Genomic DNA, 18470 nt, shown 5'->3' on the forward strand with positions numbered 1-18470 from the left:
AGCAGCTGGAGGTAGGCATGAGCTGCCTTGGCTGCTGTGTACTGTCGCGGGGCACCATGTGCCGCCATGAGCATCCAATGGCCAGCGTGAGTGGCCGGCAGCCAGTGTGAGCAGTTGGCAGCTGGCAAGAGCTGCCGTGAGCTGCTGTGAGCAGCCGACTGACAACTGGCGACCAACTGCCTCAGCCGGGGGAACCACAAGGCACATAATACCAGCATGGGCCAAGGAGCTGTGTCCTACACACTAGACTGAGAAACAACAGCTTGAACCAGAGTCGGGGTGGGAGGGAGACAGAAGAAAGGGAAAAAAAATAATTAATTCATTAAAATTTTAAAAAGTGTTTCCTCCTCTTCAATTTTTAGGAAAAGTTTAAGAGGGATTGATATTAGTTCTTTAAATATTGGTTTCTTTAAATATAAAGAATTCACCAGTGAAGGAATTGGGTCCAGGGCTTTTCTTTGCCAGGAGATTTATTATTGTTATTGTTATTATTATTACTGATTCGATCTCTTTAATAGTTATAGGTCTATTCACATTTTCTATTTCTTTGTGATTTAGTCTTGGTAGAGTTTGGATTTCTAGGAATGTGTATATTTAATCTAGGATATGTTGATATGCAGTTGTTCATAATACTCTCTGTAGAATCAAGTAATGTTGCCACTTTTGTTTCTGGTTTTAGTAATTGTATTCTTCTATTTTTCTTAGTCCATATAGCTAAAGATTTGTCAGTTGTGTTAATCTTTTAGAAGAGCCCAGTTTTGGTTTCATTGATTTTCTCTATTTTTTTAGTTTCTATTTTATTTATCTCTGCTCAAATTATTATTATTTCCTTCCTTCTGCTAGTTTGGGGTTTTATTTTTTCTGTTTTGAATTCCTTAAGTTATAAAATTAGGTTGTTGATTTGAGATCTTTCTTGTTTTTAATGTGTTTACTATAAATTTCCTCATTAGCACCACTTTTGCTGCATTCCATAAATTTTGGCATGTTATGTTTTGTTTTCATTACTCTCTAAGTATTTTCTAATTTCTGTTGTGATTTCTTCTTTGATCTATTGGTTGTTTAAAAGTGATTGTTTAATTTCAACAATTTTGTAAATTTTCCAGTTTTCCTTCAGTTATTGATTTCTAACTTACCCATTGTGGTCACAGAAGATACTTTATATAATATCTATCTTTTAAAAATTTATTGAGACTTAATTTGTGACCTAATATGTGGTTTATTTTGGGAAATATCCTGTGCATACTTGAGAAGGATGTGTATGCTGTTTTTTCTGGGTAGAGTGTTCTGTATATGTCTGTTAGATTTAGGTAGTCTATTGTGTTTACTGTCTATTACTTTACTTCTGCTTGTTCTGTCCATTATTGTGATAATGCATATTGAAGTCTCCAACGATTACCACAGAACTATCTTATTTCTCCCTTCAATTCTGTTAGTTTTTGCTTCATCTATTTTGACGATCTCTCATTGGGTGCTCAAATGTTTATAATTGTTATATCTTCTTGCTGTATTGAAACTTTATTTATTTACTTATTTATTTATTTTTAAACTTTTATTTATTTAAGTATATTTTTCCAGGACCCATCAGCCCCAAGTCAAATAGTTGTTTCAATCTAGTTGTGGAGGGCGCAGCTCACAGTGGCCCATGTGGGGATCGAACCAGCAACCTTGTTGTTAAGAGCACCGCATTCTAACAACTGAGCTAACCAGCCACCCCTGAAACTTTTATTAGTATATAATGTCCTTCTTTGATGCTTGTAAATTTCTTCAATTTAAAGTTTATTTTGTCTGATATTAGAATATCCACCTATGCTCTCTTTTGGCTGCTATTGCATGAAATATCTTTTTCCATTGATTCGCTTTCAGTCTATTTGTGTCTTTGGATGTAAAGTGAGTCTCTTGTAGACAATATATAGTGGGATCATGTGTTTTTATCCTTTCTGCCAATCTCTATCTTTTGATTAGAGAATTTAATCCATTTAAATTTAAAATAGTTACTGATATGTCATTTTGCTATTTGTTTTCTAAATGCCTTATAGCTTTTATTATCCCTCATTTCCTGTATTACTGTCTTTTTATTCCTCATTTCCTTTATTACTGTTGAGTTTGTTTTTTGTAGTGAAATGTGTAAATTCCTTTTTCATTTCCTTTTGTGTATATCCTATTTTTTTTATGGTTACCAGAGAATTACATTAATTACTTAAAGTTATAACACTATAATTTGAATTCATATGAGACTAACTTCAATAACATACAAAAACTCTGCTCCTTTACATCTTCATCCCCACTCCTTTCAGCTTTTGATGTCATAAAATTATATCTTTGTACATTGTGTACCCCAAAGCATATATTACTAATTCTTTTAAATGCATCAGTCTCAAATAATGTAGAAAGTAAGATTTGCAATTACAAATTGCAATAATACTAGCTTTTAGACTACTTATTTTTTTCTTTAAATGTATTAGTCTCTTGAATCATATAGAAAACAAAAAGTGCAGTTACAAACCATTGTTACAATAAGACTAGTTTTTATAATTTTCCATGTATTTATCTTTATTGAGATCTTTATTTCTTCATATAGCTTTGAGTTACTGTTATAGCTTTGGGTGCCCTTTCATTTCTCCTATAGGACTTCTTGAGCATTTCTTGCAGAGCAGGTCCAGTGGTAACAAACTCCCTCAGCTTTAGTTTATCTTGGAAAGTCTTAATTTCTTCCTTACTTTTGAAAGGACAACTTTGCTAAATTCTTGGTTGACAAGGTTTTTCTTTTAGCACTTTGACTGTATCAGCCCAGTGCCTTCTGGCCTCCAAAGGTTCTGATGAGAAAACTGCTGATAATCTTATTGAACATCCTTGTATGTGATTATTTGCTTCTCTCTTGCTACTTTTAAAATTATCTCTGTTGTTGGCTTTTGAAAGTTTGATTATAATGTGTCTTGCTGTGGTTCTCTATGAGTTTATCTTACTTGGAGTTTGTTGAGCCTCTTGGATATATATATTCATATCTTTCATAAAGTTTAGGGGGTTTCCAACTATTATTTCTTCAAATAGTCTCTCTGCCCCATTCTCTCTCTCCTCTTTCTGGGATACCTACAATATAGATGCATGTTGATCTACTTGATAGTATCCCATAGGTCCCTAAGATTCTATTCACTTTTCTTCAATCTTTTTTCTTTCTGTTTCTCAGACTCAATAATTCCTATTGTCCTTTCTTCGAGTTTGCTGATTTTTTTCTTTTGCCTGCTCAAATCTACCTTTAAATCCCTCTGGTGATTTTTAAATTTCAGTTATGTACTTTTCAGCTCCAGAATTTCCCTTTGGTTTCCTCTTAGGTTTTCTGTCTCCTTACCAATATTTCCATTTGGTTCATACATTGTTTTCCTGATTTTCTCCACATCCTCCTCTAGTTCTTTGAGCATCTTTAAGACAGATGTTTTAAAGTCTTTCTGTTAACAGATCTTTTTCAGGGACAGTTTCTATTGATATATTTTTTTTCCTTTGAATGTACCACACTTTCCTATTTCTTTCTATACCTTATGATTTTTTTTATTGAAAACTGAACTTTTGAATCTAATAAAGTGATAACTCTGGACATCAGATTCTCCTCCTTTTTGGGGGCTTGCTGTTTAGGTTATTGCGTTTGTTTGTTTCCTTTTTTGTTTATTGCATAGGCTGTTTCTGTGCCAAGGGTCAGCCTCAGGTGTAAACTTAAGGTCTCCTTACATCTTTTCTGAGACTTTCTCTGGGCATGCCTGGTCACTTTCTAATATTCCTTATATATGCAGTTGTTTTTTAATGTTCTAGTCTTTAATGTCTGACTATCAAAAAGGGGAAAAGAAATATGAAGGAGGTTAAAAAAGGGGGAGGGGGAGGCACTGGCCCTTTAAATCTCCTGGTTGTCACTTAGCCAGATGGGGCAGGACTTGTATTAATGAAGGAAGGCGCAACAACAATGGCTGCCTGCCTCATTGTCTTCACCTCTGTGATCAGAAGCCACATTCAGTGATCAGAGCGCAGATCCCTGATGTTTGGAGGACAGGGTCCTTTATTGCCCACCCTGGCTCCTGCAAGCTGCATGCAAGCTGCTCCAGGAACATATGCACAGCTGCCTGCCTCATGGCTGAGGGTAGGGAATGGGTAGCTGCTACTGTGCTGAGAGCTGAAACGGTCCAAAGTTAACTGTCTAAGTCTACCTCTGGACGTTACAAGCCTTCAATAAACTGTCCAGAGATCCAAAATAGTTATATCAGACAGATTCTGCCAGTACAATTGTTGTCTAGTGGGGGAGACAGATTCTTAGTGTTTCCTGTTCCACCATCTTCCTAGAATCCTCCAAGGTTTTTAAAAATAGATTTTATTTTTTATAGCAGTTTTAAGATCCCAGCAAAACTGACTGAAAGGTACAGAGATTTCCCGTATATACCCTGACCCCACACAAGCATAGCCTCCCCCATTACCAACTGAGAAATGCCTCAGGATTTTAAACTACCACCAGCAAAATCATGTGTAAGACATTTCTTGAGGAAAGGCCAATTGTAATATTGGATTGTTTCAATACTCTCCACAGCAGGCAAGTCCAGCAGGCAAGTCTGGCCCTTGTAGGATGAACATTTGTATACCAGGAGGTGGTCTCATACCTAAGATAGCAGACACATTCATGGTTTCTTCTCAGTGTATATGAGAGGTGCAGGAAGGCTGCCATTCTAAAGTCCTTTTACTACTTCCTGTCAGTGGCCCTAACATTTTCCTAGTCATTCAGGAGTCCTTCCATAATGACTCATCCTACTTGAGGTCTCTTTGTGTAAATAACTGCCAAGTTCTAGAGAGTCTGTCCCTGCGACATCTTAACCCTTTCTGTGCTCACTCCCACCACTCAATCCCAGACTCTGGTCTTTTGTAAGAGCCTCGTAAATAATTCTCCCCCTTGGTAGACACTCCTAACTTCTATCACAGGGCTACTAGATGTGTCATCCTAAAGCACAGCTCCAATTATCTCATACTTCTGCTAAAAAAGAGGGAAGCTCCCAAATTCCAAAATCAAACTCTAGAAATTGTCTGGGGCAGTCCCCAGGCGCCTGGGGTCCTCTCCCGAAGTATGAGGTTCTAGGACTAGATTATTTTGTTTTTGGAGGCCGTTTCCTTAAAGTTTTCTTTCTGAGGAACTATCGAATGCAAGGGTTCAAGTTATAACAGTCTATAATAATAATAAAATAATAGTCTAGAATTCTTCAGTCTTTACCACAAAAAAGCCTTTGTCTTTTGCCTTTAAGTTGTTTTCTTGCGCCACCTGGTGTTAAAACTAAACAGTGGCTCTGGAGAGAAAGCAAGAACCTACTGTTAATGTTTGATCCCAAGTTGAGGATCTTTAACACTGGACAGGAACCTTAGAGAGCATTTAAACAGCTGTCTCATTTTATAGATTAGTAATTTATCCAGGATTTAGAGGAAGAACTGAATCTAAATTTCTTGAATCCCAGGCTGCTCAGTTTTCCACACACCCTTACAGACTCTTAAGCCTCCAAAGAAATTGGGCCGGAGTGATGACGCCACCTTTGGAAGAATACCAAAAAAGACTACTAACATTTACTTACCAATCCCTTGTTATAGACCAGTTATTGTGCTACCTCCATTTACAAGCATCTCATTTATTCTTCACAGGTAGTTTGTTCTTATTTCTGTTTCATAGATGGACATGTGAGATTCAGAGAGGTTGGGTGACTCATTAAAGTTATATTGTATTATCTGTTCACAATTATTCATTCTCTCCTTGTCTTTGCCACACTTCTGGGTACGGACCCTATATATACTCCCTGCCTCCAGTGACTTTCCTTGGTCGATGAAATGTCAACGGACCTGATAGGTGCCACTTGTGAGCAAAGCTTTAAATTTCGGGGTTTGGTCTGGCGCACTTCCGTCCTGACTGCTTCTGTGAGAACAACACGCCTCAGAGAGCGGTTGTTCCTTCATCCCTGGCTCCTGAAATGAGATAACACATGGATCCGAGTTGAAGCCACCTGAGCTAAGCGCCTCAGAGTCATAACCAACCCACAGTTAACCCGCAGTCCTCATGAAATGTGAACAAAAAAATCAGTGTTTTAAAACACTGAGAATTTGGGGTTGTTTGTTGCTCCCGCAGAAGCTGACCAATACAGGGTTTGAGCACAATTCTGACTGACTCCAAAAATCTCTCTGGAACTCGCTGTAAAACAGAACCCTGCTCCCAGGATGATGTCTAATTTAACTAATTCAAGAACCTGTATGTTGGGGCTTAAGTCGCTGAGGTTCTCCCTTTCCTTCAAGTCTTTGCCTAATTCGACTCTCTCACCGAAACTTGTCCTGCACACCCAGCTTAACTGTGCAACCTGCTTCACTGGCTTTGCCTCCTCAGGACTTTTGATTCCCTTTAGCTTGATTTCCTTTTTCTCTTTTCAAAAGCACTTATTACCTTCCAACATACTCTACAATTAACTGATTTTAATGCATATAGTTTAAATGTCTCCCCAGCTGAATTTTGATAAGGGAGGTGTTTTTGTCTGTTTTGTTTACCTGGCTCATAGTAGGTGCTAACATGTATTTGTTGAATGAATGAAAAGACGGAAACACTTCTGAAAGAATGATAGCTGTTGTATTTGTTGTATTTTAATAACATGACCAGTAGAGGTCAGAGAAGAGTGCTTTCAATATCTTGGTCTGCAACGACTTTTATAGACTGTGTTTGTACAAGGATCTATCTGTTCACTCTGGAAGTCTCGGGGATTAGTGTGGTTGGGGCCACCTGATCCATTTGGTGGTGGCAGTCGGTATAGAACATGAAAACTCTGCTGGAAAGTAAAACCTGATGATACCTCCGATTGATGCATCTCCTCCATATATGACCTTGAGAGCCAAGCAGAAAAAAAAAGGCAACTAGAAATAGAAAATAGAATGCAAGACGGGGCAGAAAGTGTTGGCTTTAAGATCATGTCTATTTACATAAATTGCTTATAAATAAGTTAAATTCAGTCAACCAGAGAAAATAGTAAACGCTTATTTTCAGTTGTAAAGCTATTTGCTTAGATTAACAACACAACCCACTAAAAGTATCTGTGTGTGTGTGTGTGTGTGTGTGTGTGTGTGTGTGTGTGTGTACAGATACAGCTTATTAATACTAGGACACTTGACTGACCTTTCTTCTCCTCTTGTGCAAAAACAAAGAAAACAAAATGGCAGCCAGGAATCAAAAGCCATGACTCTGCCCGAGTGTAGTTTATTCTCCCTGGCTCAACAGGTCATGCCTGAGTGTCACAGTAACTACACAGAGGGAGGGTTTAAAGGAATGATGACACTGGATGGGAAGCAAATCGTTTTCTTTAGATTGAATATGGGTTTTGATTGATTGATTAGCTGAAGGATAAAAATTTGAGAAAGAAATGTAAACTTATTTATTGCCTCTCACAGTGCCTGATGATAAGCAGTTTCACATGTTATCTCACTCACTCCCGGAAGTGAACAGTGTCAAACACCTAGAACTTAGTAGAAGCTCAATAATTACTGAATAAATGAATGAGTAAGTGAGTGAATAAATGACGGTTAGGAAAAAGATCTATTTCTTTGTTTTCTTTCGGTTTGTTGGAGGGGATTGATTTGTTTTATTTCTTTGATAGAACTAAATTCAATTTAAACCTGAAATGTGGGTACATTTCTGTTCAGTATTCTTTATTCATTACGTATGCCCATTCATTGGGCACTAAAAAGTACGCATAGACTGTGGTTCTCTCATGAGACACCGAAGGCAGGCATGGATGGAGACCTAAGATGAACAGATGGTAATTCTGCTGCGACACTGACCTTTCCTTCGATTCTATACCATGAAAATAACAATTATATAATTCTTCCCTTTTCTACTTCACAACATGTCATGAGATAAATATGAGATACCATGTTTGAAAGGTTTTGGGTTAATTACTGGGAAAGTTAGGCAATAAAGGGGAGGTTAATGAAAATTTTTCTATGACGCCCCTTGGGGATGGAGTGTGACAAACTCCATCCTGTAAGACATGGTGCTATGGCTGTCTTTACCTAAATGAGTGGACAACAAATCAGAACGATAATCTCAATCTCACGTACTACCTACACCTATTCTGCCTCTGGGTGCAGACTGAAGAACTCCATTGGGTTAGAATATTAGAGGTGGCTGTTTTCTTGAGCTTTGTGTTGGTAAATAGCCAGATAATACAGTTTTATTCTATTACGAAGCTTGTAGCCAGATAAACGCAAGGGTAGATTCTCTCGTGTGATTATGTGAAAGAACATACACAAGTTACTCAAGTATATTTTTAGTGTGGGGTAGGTCGGGTGGGAAGGTGGGGAGCAGAGTTTATGGAGGTTCATTCTCACTCCAACAGAAGTAAAATAAGACTTCTTTCTTCCTTTCCTCTCTCTTTTCCTCCCCGATTGCACTTAGAGCTTTAGCTGACTGCTCGGCATGTAATACATTCATTGCAAGCAAAGCCACCACGCAGAATGCAAAGATGCCAAGTGTGCATGAACAAATTAGAGGTTCTTAGTCAAATCCAAACAAATAAATACCTGATAATGGCTTTGGCTGAAGTATATTTTTATATTTTATAGCATGTTCACATTTGCCAGTGGTTAGCAAAGATTAAGCTTGCCAAACGTTACTGTGGTACAAATGCCATGTTCAAGGCAAAGTAAGTGGATTGTTACAGGATCTGGCAAATCAAAAGCATTATCAACAGCTGTGGTTTTCAAATGCTTAGTGAGACTGGAATAATAAGCACATGTGCAGTTAGAGTCAGCATTAATTCTCCCATTAATTTTTTAAAATATAACTTATGATCACTGGTAGTGTCGTAGGTTTTATAGTTACAATCAACTTCTGATTAGATGTGATAAGATCCCAAAGGCAAAAATTAATCACGTCCCTAATTAATTATTAAGAATTTATTGGGACAGTATTATGTTCAGGGTCATACACTTGGTGTTAATTGTGGCCAATAACTTCACAGCCCTCCCCATCCATTCTTTTGCCAGGATTGTCGTGAGTATAAGTGTTACTTCGAATTTTACCTCTTTCCATTTATCACCATTAGAGGACATATCTTTAGAAATGAAAAGGTCAAAAGGAAGGAGAATTGTCATAGGGGTAATGAACAAAAACAGTGATTCTAAGTTGTTAAATAATTGACCTCTATATAGTAGGATTCTATATTATGATTCCAACTACCTGATGACACAAACCATTTGAAAAGTGACAGAAGATTGCCATTTTGCTTTGTATGGTGACTTGAATTGATAAAGTTGCCCATTAATATGACCATTTTGACACAGATCATTATTTATTGATATCTTGGCTTTTCATTTTATATTTAAAAGTCAAATCCACTCTCCATAATTACAACTCTGTACAGTTTATTAAAAATTGCCTCTCAGACATCATCTAAAGTTCAGATTATCTGTGTATGGCCAGAATTTACCCTATTATATTAACATAAGGAGCAGGCTCAGAGGATCATGCCTGAGGGTCACAGTATGTAACTACATAGAGTGAGGGTGTTGGTGCTGGTGTTGGTTTCAACCACCCACAAGAACACGTGAGTAATCCTGGTTTGCTTCGCAAAACCATTAAGGAGAAACTACCATGAACCTCATGACATGAGATTGGTTGGGAAGAAAAAAACGAAGCTAAATTATTAAAATACTAATTGCATATTTTATTTTTAAAATCTGATTTCATTAATTTCAAATATTTAATATTATTTAATATTTTAGATAACGTATTTGACTTCATCACCGAGATCATTGCCTAGTAAAAGTTCTTTGACGATGTTTTTAATGCAAAGGTAAGACTTGATCCAAGATTCGCAAACCTAAGTTCCTACATGGTCTAGATGTTCAAGTCGTCATTATTCTCCTAGAGGTCAATAATTTAACTGGACCCATCTTTTTTTTATTTTTTTTTTATTTTTTTTATTGAAATGATGCAATGTTCCTAAGAAGAATTGCTCAGCCTTTTCATTACTTTAACCAGTCTTCCCTAATCAGTATAGTACTAACTTAAATAGTTGATGAGGAAAATGTTTTCTAAAAATATTAAACTTTAGGAAATCTGGGGGAAATATTCTAAACTTGAAATTTAGTTCAAATATTTAAAGAAAACCTTATATTTGTATTCTCCTTTAATGTGAATAAATATTTTTTCATAGTGTAATTCTCTTTTGGTAATATTTTCCTAATAGTATTTTGCTTTGAATAGAATCCCTCTGATGGAAATTTAACACACAATTAGTTCATACTTGGGGAGGCTCTTAGGGCAGAACTTGAGCAGACCACAAAAACTTTAGCGATCTGAGGACAGCATAAACTGCTTACTTAGCTGTGCTTTATGGTGTTTCATACTGTTAGCAGTTAGCTATTCGGTTTTATGTTCCATTTCTTAACAAAATAAAGTTGTGTCTTTTTCTCAAAAGGCAAAACGGGTGATGTAAAGAGTTTACAGGGTAACAATTCACTCTACTACAAAGAGGTGTCTCTGTTTTGTTTCAGCATGTCACTAAAAAATAAAAATGATGATTAGCTGTTTCTTTTACTCACCCACGGTAGCCTCACGAAGGCAAATAATGTAAACTTGGGCTCTGTCGGGTCAGGATGCATCTGATTAGCACAAAGCATTGCTCTAAAGAGCAGCTGAGAGAGAGTTAACCTTCTGGATCATCAATATGCAAAGCTGCTTTCTACATGCACTGAGCCTAAGAAATGTGTGAAAGTCATCACACTGGGTGATTTTACAAATCAAAGCAGACAAGATGCTATGTAGAAATTGACAGTCATCACCTATTTCTGCCAATTTTGCAAGTTCCTATGCCAATCATCAGAAAGAAAATTACATATACACTTTACGATTTCTCAGCTGACAAGAACTTGCTGCTATGGAAATACTTTCATGGTTCTGTAACATCATTTGTAAATTTTAAGGCTAGGCGAACCCAGAAGTAAAAGTATATTTTAAAGAAAAATTTAAAAGTAGAGTTATCAGTAAGTTGCCAATTTCGTGACCACCATTTTGAAATTGATTTTTTTGATCTTAGGACGTTCTTCTCATTTTCCAAAAGATTTCTTGTGTCTAATTAGGAGCATTTAGCCATCAACTCAGAAGGCACAGCTGTTCAAAAAGATTGCTTTTCTTGAGTTTCATTCAACAGCAAGGAATTTTCTGGTTGTTTTCATTGGTACCTGGCTTTCCAGCAGTGTTCAAATGCAGTAATACTATTTCACTGCACTTAATTTAAAAGACATCCATTTCTGTGTGTCTCACACATCTACTGGATCTCTTCTTGTTTCCCCGAAGGGGAAGTATGGTGGGCTACTGTATTTCCCAGCCTATAGTTCTTTGTGTTGCTGGAACTCTGTATTCTTTTATTCCACTTGCTCAAGGCCCATTGAGACACACAAGAGGGCTGGACGGGGAACAGTCACTCCTTAAACCAGCAAGCCTCACCAATCTTTGATCTTACATATGCCTTGCCAGTGCCAATCCACCCAAGAATAATAATAGAAGCCCTAGTTCTTCTCTTCTTGTCTGCTGCACTCCCTGACTGCTACATCCTTCCCAGAGACCTAAAAGGGTGTTTCACAATTGCTATAATGATAGGTAATATTTATTGAGCATTTACTGTAGACCAGACAATCTAAGACAATGTAAGAATTTCACAAACTAAGAACAAGCATGCCTCCTTAGGCCTTGCTATCAACACTCCTGCTGCTACTTCTGTGCCATCATTCCCATGCCATTGGGGGCTGGGGCCCCAAGTTAAAAGTTCCTCTAGGATAGGGCTGCCAGATAGGGCAAATAAAAACACAGGAAGCTCAGTTCAACTGCATTATAGATAAACAGTAGGAAAAAAATTAGTGTTATATGTCCCAAATATTGCATGGGAGGTACCTATATTTAAAAAAAAAAATTATTTGTTGTTTATCTGAAATTCAAACTTAATCAGGCTTCCTGTGGTTTATCTGGCAACCCTCTCTGGGAGCCCTTCTGAGCTGCACAAGGAACAGCCATAACCCCGGGGTCCTCAGCTTTCTCCACACCCATCCAGATGTGTGAGGTTGGGCCTCAAAAGAAATGGGGCCGAGAACAAAAGCATTGGTATCTAACTTCCTCTTCTCCTCTCTTCCTCCACTTCTTGGACTTTGCCTTCTTCCACCTCATATGTTCCTTTTCTCTGTTCCAGGTGCTTAAAACTCTGTGATCTAGTCAGCCAGTCCTCTTCATAGGGTTTGCTCAGAAAAAAAAACCACGAAAACAACCGTGGATTTCAAGGATTACTATCTTGCAGTTGCCTTAGAAATCCTATTTGGATGTCAGCAACTAAATATTAAATCTTTAAATCATTTTGCATTCCTACTGCATTACTGTATCCCCTTCCTCATTCCTTGGCCAATAGATGGCTCTGGCTAATAGGAGAGATAGCAAGAAACGCAAATGAGAAATGCCTACTGATGTATTTGTGGGAAGAGGGATTTCACCCATTAAATTATACATATATTTTAGCTTATTGCCTGTCTTTTCCCTTTCCTCCTACTCCAGTCTAGAACTTAATCTCTGTGAGAACATGGACCTTGTCCTGGGAATACTGAAACAATACCAGGCACATAGGAGCCACCTAGTAAATATTTGTTGGATGAATGAACAAACTCTCATTTTCCAGTGAGGAAAATGAGACTTAGGAAGTTAATTTGTCCAATTCGCACGGCAGACCTGGGCCTTGTACGTAGATCTCACTTACTGCTGGGCCCCAGCACTTCATCTCTGCCTGTTTCTGCCTGTCTGCCGTCTAGCAGTTCCTACAGGCCTCCCGGTGCATTTCTTCTCTTGAAACTGGTTCCAATGTGAAAAAAAGCAAAAACACGGATTGCATTTGTTGACTTAATTCAACAAAAGGGACTTTCCAACAATAGCAAGGAAAGGGAAAGAAAAACTTTAAAGGAAACAAAGAAAATCTCGAAAGCATAAAACCATCATGTTTATGAAGTACTGCTTTCTGATCGTACAATAACCAACAAGCTCTGCTTTATTCCACAGAACAGAGGAATGATCTGAGGGTCTGATCCAAATGCCCCAATCTTGAGATAATGATTTCTTGGTCAGGGCCACAGAGAGCTTACGGGATGCCTTTGTGTGAATTAGAAAAAAGATGCACATTTTGCTGACCAGGCCCAGAGCAGCTCCATGGCACACAGCTTGGAAGGGACACTGCAGGCTGAACTTCAGCCCCCATTCACCTCCCTGACCAAGCACTTTCCACGCCTTGGTAGGTGATGGCTTCTTTCTCGGCATAGCTGGCCCTTGGACTAGAGTCTTGTTAAAAGTTGGGAAATCTTCCTTTCCTCCTGCATCTTTACCTGGGTTTTCTTTCTTTCTTTCTTTCCTTGTTACCACCTGCTTTCTGGGTATCTTATTGCCTGCCTCCCTCCTAACTTGAGCTGGGATCCTCTCCCAGGAAAATTACTCAGAGATTTCCTCCCATTCCCATGTCCAACCTCAATCAGGCTGACAAGCACAGTCTCCCACTTCCGAAAGCCCTCCCATGCATGTCTGGTTTCACCTTTCCAATTCCCCACTGATGTGCAGGGCAGGGTAACTGTCACCCTTGGCACCAGTGAAAAACCTTGTCTTTCCTAGATCAGGTCAATGGCCCAGTCTTACCTCTTAACCTTTCTGTGATAACTCACTCCCAAAACACAGAAAATTGGTCTTCAAGATGAAAAACTAACTCACAACTTACGTTTGGAGGCAGCATGATATAGTAGAAAGCACTTAGGCTTTGGAACAAAACAGATCTGCATGAAATGACAGTCGTATCACTTACTACCTGTATGACTCTGGGTAAGGTTTTTAATCTTTCAATGCCCCAGTTTCCTTGTTTATAAAAAGAGACTAAGATTTAAATTGTAGAGTTGTGCATTCGTTTTCTAGTGCTGCTGTAACCAAGTACCACAAAGTGGGTGGCCCTGACCGAAAAATCATTATCTCAAGATTGGGGCACTTGTATCAGACCTTGCGATCATTCCTCTGTTCTGTGGAATAGAACAGAGCTTGTTGGTTATTACAGGATCTGAAAGCAGTACAAAAATGTATTGCCTCACAGTTCTGAAATCAAGGGGTAGGCAGAGTTTGTTTCCTCTGAGAGCTGTGAGGGAAGAATCTGTTCCAGGCCCCTCTCCTCGGCTCACAGATGGCTGTTTTTATATTTGCATGGCCTTCTCCCTGTGTGTGTGTCTTTGGGCCCAAATTTCCCCTTTTTAGAAGGACACCAGTCATATTGGATTAAGGCCCACCCTAATGACCTCCCTTTAAACTAATTACCCGGTAAAGATCCTCTCTCCAAAGAAGGTCATATTTTGAGATACTGAGAGTTAAGACTCCAACATATATTTTGGGAGGACACACAATTCAACTCATAACAGATTGCTAAAATAATTAAATATGGTAACTTATATAAAGCACCTAACAGAAATCCTGGGTTATAAGAAGTGCTTAGTAAATAGTACCTGTTATAGTTATTATTAATGGTTTTGTCTTCTGTAATGATCTTATAAATACACGGTGACTCTCTGGGATTATGGATATATATACAGAGGGTGCCAAAAATATGTATACACATTTTAAGAAAGGAAAAACTGTATTAAAATTACGCTGATGGTAACCACTTTGAGCACCTCTTGTAATTGCAGAAGTCAAACGTGACTTGCAATCATCTTTTGTTATCAGTATATAGTGAGTATTACAAATTTAATACAGTTTTTTCCTTTCCTAAAATGTGTATACATTTTTTGGCACCCTCTGTATATGGAAAGAGGGTCTATGTGGGGAAAATGTGTAATTATCCAGAAAACGTTAGACGTAAGAATCATTAATTGAGAATAAAAGACTTGATATATGTTTTGGGATAGAGGAGAGGGAAAGAGCAGGGATACAAGATAAATATTGAATAGAGGTGATAGAATTTAATTATCCAGATTTACTTAATTTTAAATTGATTAACATTCCATTTTACTTTAAAAAGAGAGTCAAAGAGAGATAGAGATGGAATCAAAGTGTATCCTTGAACAATATGACTTGTGCCAGAAATGGTCAGAATTGTTGCTTTTAGAACAAAAAAGGTCATTAGAGAATCAGCCACTTGATTCTGATGACAGAAAAACTTAGGCTATAATTATTGCGCAAACATCATTACTCAGAAAATGTTTACTAAAGTAACATTTTTAAGCCTCTGTGGGATTTAAAAGTGATGTATTTTTTTGTGGCACCTTTGGTTTCAGTGTGTTATTTGAAGAGAAATTCTCGTTGCTAATGAAACTAAAAAGGAGAAATTATGTTTGTTAATTCATGAAAAGAGAGACATCTTGTTTGATCTTGAACTTTTCCCTTCAGGATATCCTCCATGGCGGCTGGGTAACTAAGACAATGCAATGGAATGCATAGCTGAGTGGGTGGGTCTTCAGGAAGATGAAAGGTTATTATGTAAGAATCTGGTCTCCATTAGAAATACAACAAGAGGAAATATGTTTGATTTGCAGAAGGAAGAATTTAGGCTAGATCCAAATACTCTCCGTATTGGTAATCAGTAAAATAAATGCCCAAGAGAAGCTAAGTAATACCATTCCTAAGAAGATCTGTAAAATTAGGATAGAAATTGCATTGTTAATAGTTTTCAAAAATCATAGGACCTTATGAATATTCTATCCAGCATATGAGATTTGCATTACCCTACCCAATTTTCTGATATTACTTTCTTTTATAAATAATCCTTTTGGTGACTATTACTCAATTCAGTAAAATAATATATATTTTAAAACTAGATGGTTGAGTTCTATTAAATTGATCAAATTAAAAGTTAATTTTGATTAATTTTGATGTTATAAAGGCATGGCCTTATAATTTTCCCCCTCAAAGATTTCCATTAAAGTCAAGCCAAAGAAAAATTGAAAATGAAGAGATTTTTAAATATTAGATTTAAGGCGTAAATCCTGATTATCCCAGGGAGAGCACAGATTTCTTTGAGGATGAGGCCCTTTCTTCCTTCTTTCATTCCTTCCTTCCTTCCTCCCTTTCTCTCTCTCTCTCTCTCTCTCTCTCTCTCTCTCTCTCGTTTTTTCTTTCTTTCAAAACTGACTCCAAAGAACCTTTCTCATAAGGAAGCATTCATACTCTCTGCTTTGTTTTGGAGAATACCAGAAAACTTACGAACTGTGGTTGGGAGAGTTGAACGGAAGGGGGTACTGCACTCTCCATATGGATTGTTTCTGTTGATTGAGGCTGGCAAATAAATTCACAGATCTTTCCACTTTGCCTAAGAATATATTTTCAATGTAAGTCTATACGGGATCAAAAGTGGTTATCAAGTAAGTCCATTTTCAGAAGTGATTTTATACAAAAAGGAATCTTGACAGATAACAAGAACAGGTATGTTAAAAGTATAAATACATGAAAAATAACATAGGACTTTTATTTCTAGCAATATTGCTGACTAGATAATCTGAAAACTTTCTTACTAAAAATCACTTAGATACACTGACTAAAAATATAAGAAGTATGCTTCTAAGTGCTAATAAGAAAGTAAAGGAAATACTCCAGAAACTGACCTTTTAACAGTTCTGGATTTATTGTTTTGCCATCTGGTTAACAATGAGTTTGGTTTTAATGGCTATGAAAGTACAGGAGACAAATTTTGGGGTCCATGAAGGGCACAAATTTGGATCTAAGATCCTTAAATAAAGAACCCTTGAATACATCTGTGAAAGGGAGAACTGAAAATGTTTATCCCCTCCCAAAGAGAGGTTTAAAGAAAAATCTTTGGGTTAGCCTGTTTGATTGGGGAAGAGGGAATATAATAAAAACCCCAAGAATCTGAAAAAACCTGAGAAGGTCAGGCTACCCTCACTCAAGTTTAGGGTTTGAATTTATAGTTTGGAGGGCCTAGATTCGCCAACAAAATGGTATGAAAAGCAGTCGCAGGCTTGTAATACTGGTACCCTCAATAAAAGTAATTCAAAGCCTTCTCTAGAAAGGCATGTTTCCAACTCTTCACAGGATTCCTATAGATAAATTCCCACAAACATGAACTCACAATTTTAAATTAGAAAATATATGAAGAAACAATCCAGAATCATCAGCAAAAACAACCAATATAATTAGATCCTAAGAACTTCAGAAATAGCTTATAAGTATATTGAAAATTGTTAGAGAGAAAAAGCAAACACTGCTGAAATATTTATACTAAGAGTAATTTTTTAGATCTATGAAAGGGTTAATTTGTCTGCTCTCCCATAGGTTGTTTCACTTATGAAATATCTCAGGGTCAGGGTTCTGCTTCTGGGACACCACCTCCTGCATAGACTGGGGTTCAGTGAGCAGAACTGAATATGGGAATGGGCACAGCTGCTAGCCTTCAACTTTGTTTAGCCACTAAACAAAGGGAAGTTTGAATCTGTATTCCAACTGAAGTCAAGTTTGGAAAGCAGACTGATTAATTCCAAAAGGGTAGAAAAAGCGAGAACCAAATGAAAGAAACCACGACAAAGTCAGTGTATTTAGAAGGTGAAGGACATGTTGTTCCTTAAGGCAAAATAATACAAATGGAAGCAACCATTTATAGGTCACCTTCCAAGGAGGCTGTGGTTGGGACCTGGCTTGGGCAATATTCAGAAGTGTTGTTTTGACTGTGAAATGAAGCCAGATCCAATGAAAGAAATCTAATTTCAGAAAGAGACTGTGTCTGCTAGGAGATTTTAATCCCTGGAACTATACATATTTTGTTGTTGTTGTTGTTGTTGTTGTTGTTGTTTTTCAACTATACATACTTAACTGGCCTTGGTTTCTCCTGTCTCTGTCCCAGGAACTTCTGTCCTTTGTATATGGGTGTTGGAGACAAAACTACCAGAAGTCTTCTGTCTCAACTGATCAGCTCCCAAATGAATGGGACAGAAAACTTTCCCAGAATTAGAATTGGGTCTTAATGTTTTCATATAAATTTAGTAACCTGTCAGGTCTGCAGGTGACACATCATGAGGAAGGAAGTATGCCAAAGTCATATGATGGTGACTTTCATCTATATTCAGTTGTTTGGAGCTTTTTAATACCTGTTTTTAGGATGAGGAATGGAACAGACAGATAAATCAATTCAAACTGCTTTTGCTTAAGACATTTCCAGATTTCCAAATAGGAATCAGCTGTCTTTATGAACAAAGTCCAACTCAAAAGTAAAAACCAGATTAGCATAATATGATGGAGACACTACTATTAGTTGGACACTGTGGTGTTATAAAATGAGGGAGCTGGGAAATCATCAAGCAGTTATTTTTTTCTTCCTTCCTCTCTCCCTCTCTCCCTCCCTCCCTCACTTCCTTCTCTTCTCCTGTTTATCCTCCCCCCCCCCCCGCCTCCTCCTTCCTCTCTCTCTCTCTCTCTC

General features: G+C 37.6%; 1 protein-coding gene and 1 long non-coding RNA gene across 16 annotated transcripts in view; one reads left to right on the top strand and one right to left on the bottom strand.

Annotated features, from left to right (window-relative positions):
- SAP30 (Sin3A associated protein 30) overlaps nt 1–18470 on the top strand; it is a 109591-nt gene that overhangs the window by 45717 nt on the left and 45404 nt on the right. The gene's annotated exons all lie outside the window — the stretch shown is intronic.
- LOC109448162 (uncharacterized) overlaps nt 16154–18470 on the bottom strand; it is a 42686-nt gene continuing 40369 nt past the window's right edge. For both annotated transcript variants that reach the window (XR_012498130.1, XR_012498129.1), the window contains one exon: nt 16154–18141. This is a non-coding gene — a long non-coding RNA (uncharacterized LOC109448162). The remainder of the gene's footprint in view (nt 18142–18470) is intronic.

This window comes from Rhinolophus sinicus, linkage group LG07 (assembly GCF_036562045.2).
Source record: "Rhinolophus sinicus isolate RSC01 linkage group LG07, ASM3656204v1, whole genome shotgun sequence".
Lineage (NCBI taxonomy): Eukaryota > Metazoa > Chordata > Mammalia > Chiroptera > Rhinolophidae > Rhinolophus > Rhinolophus sinicus.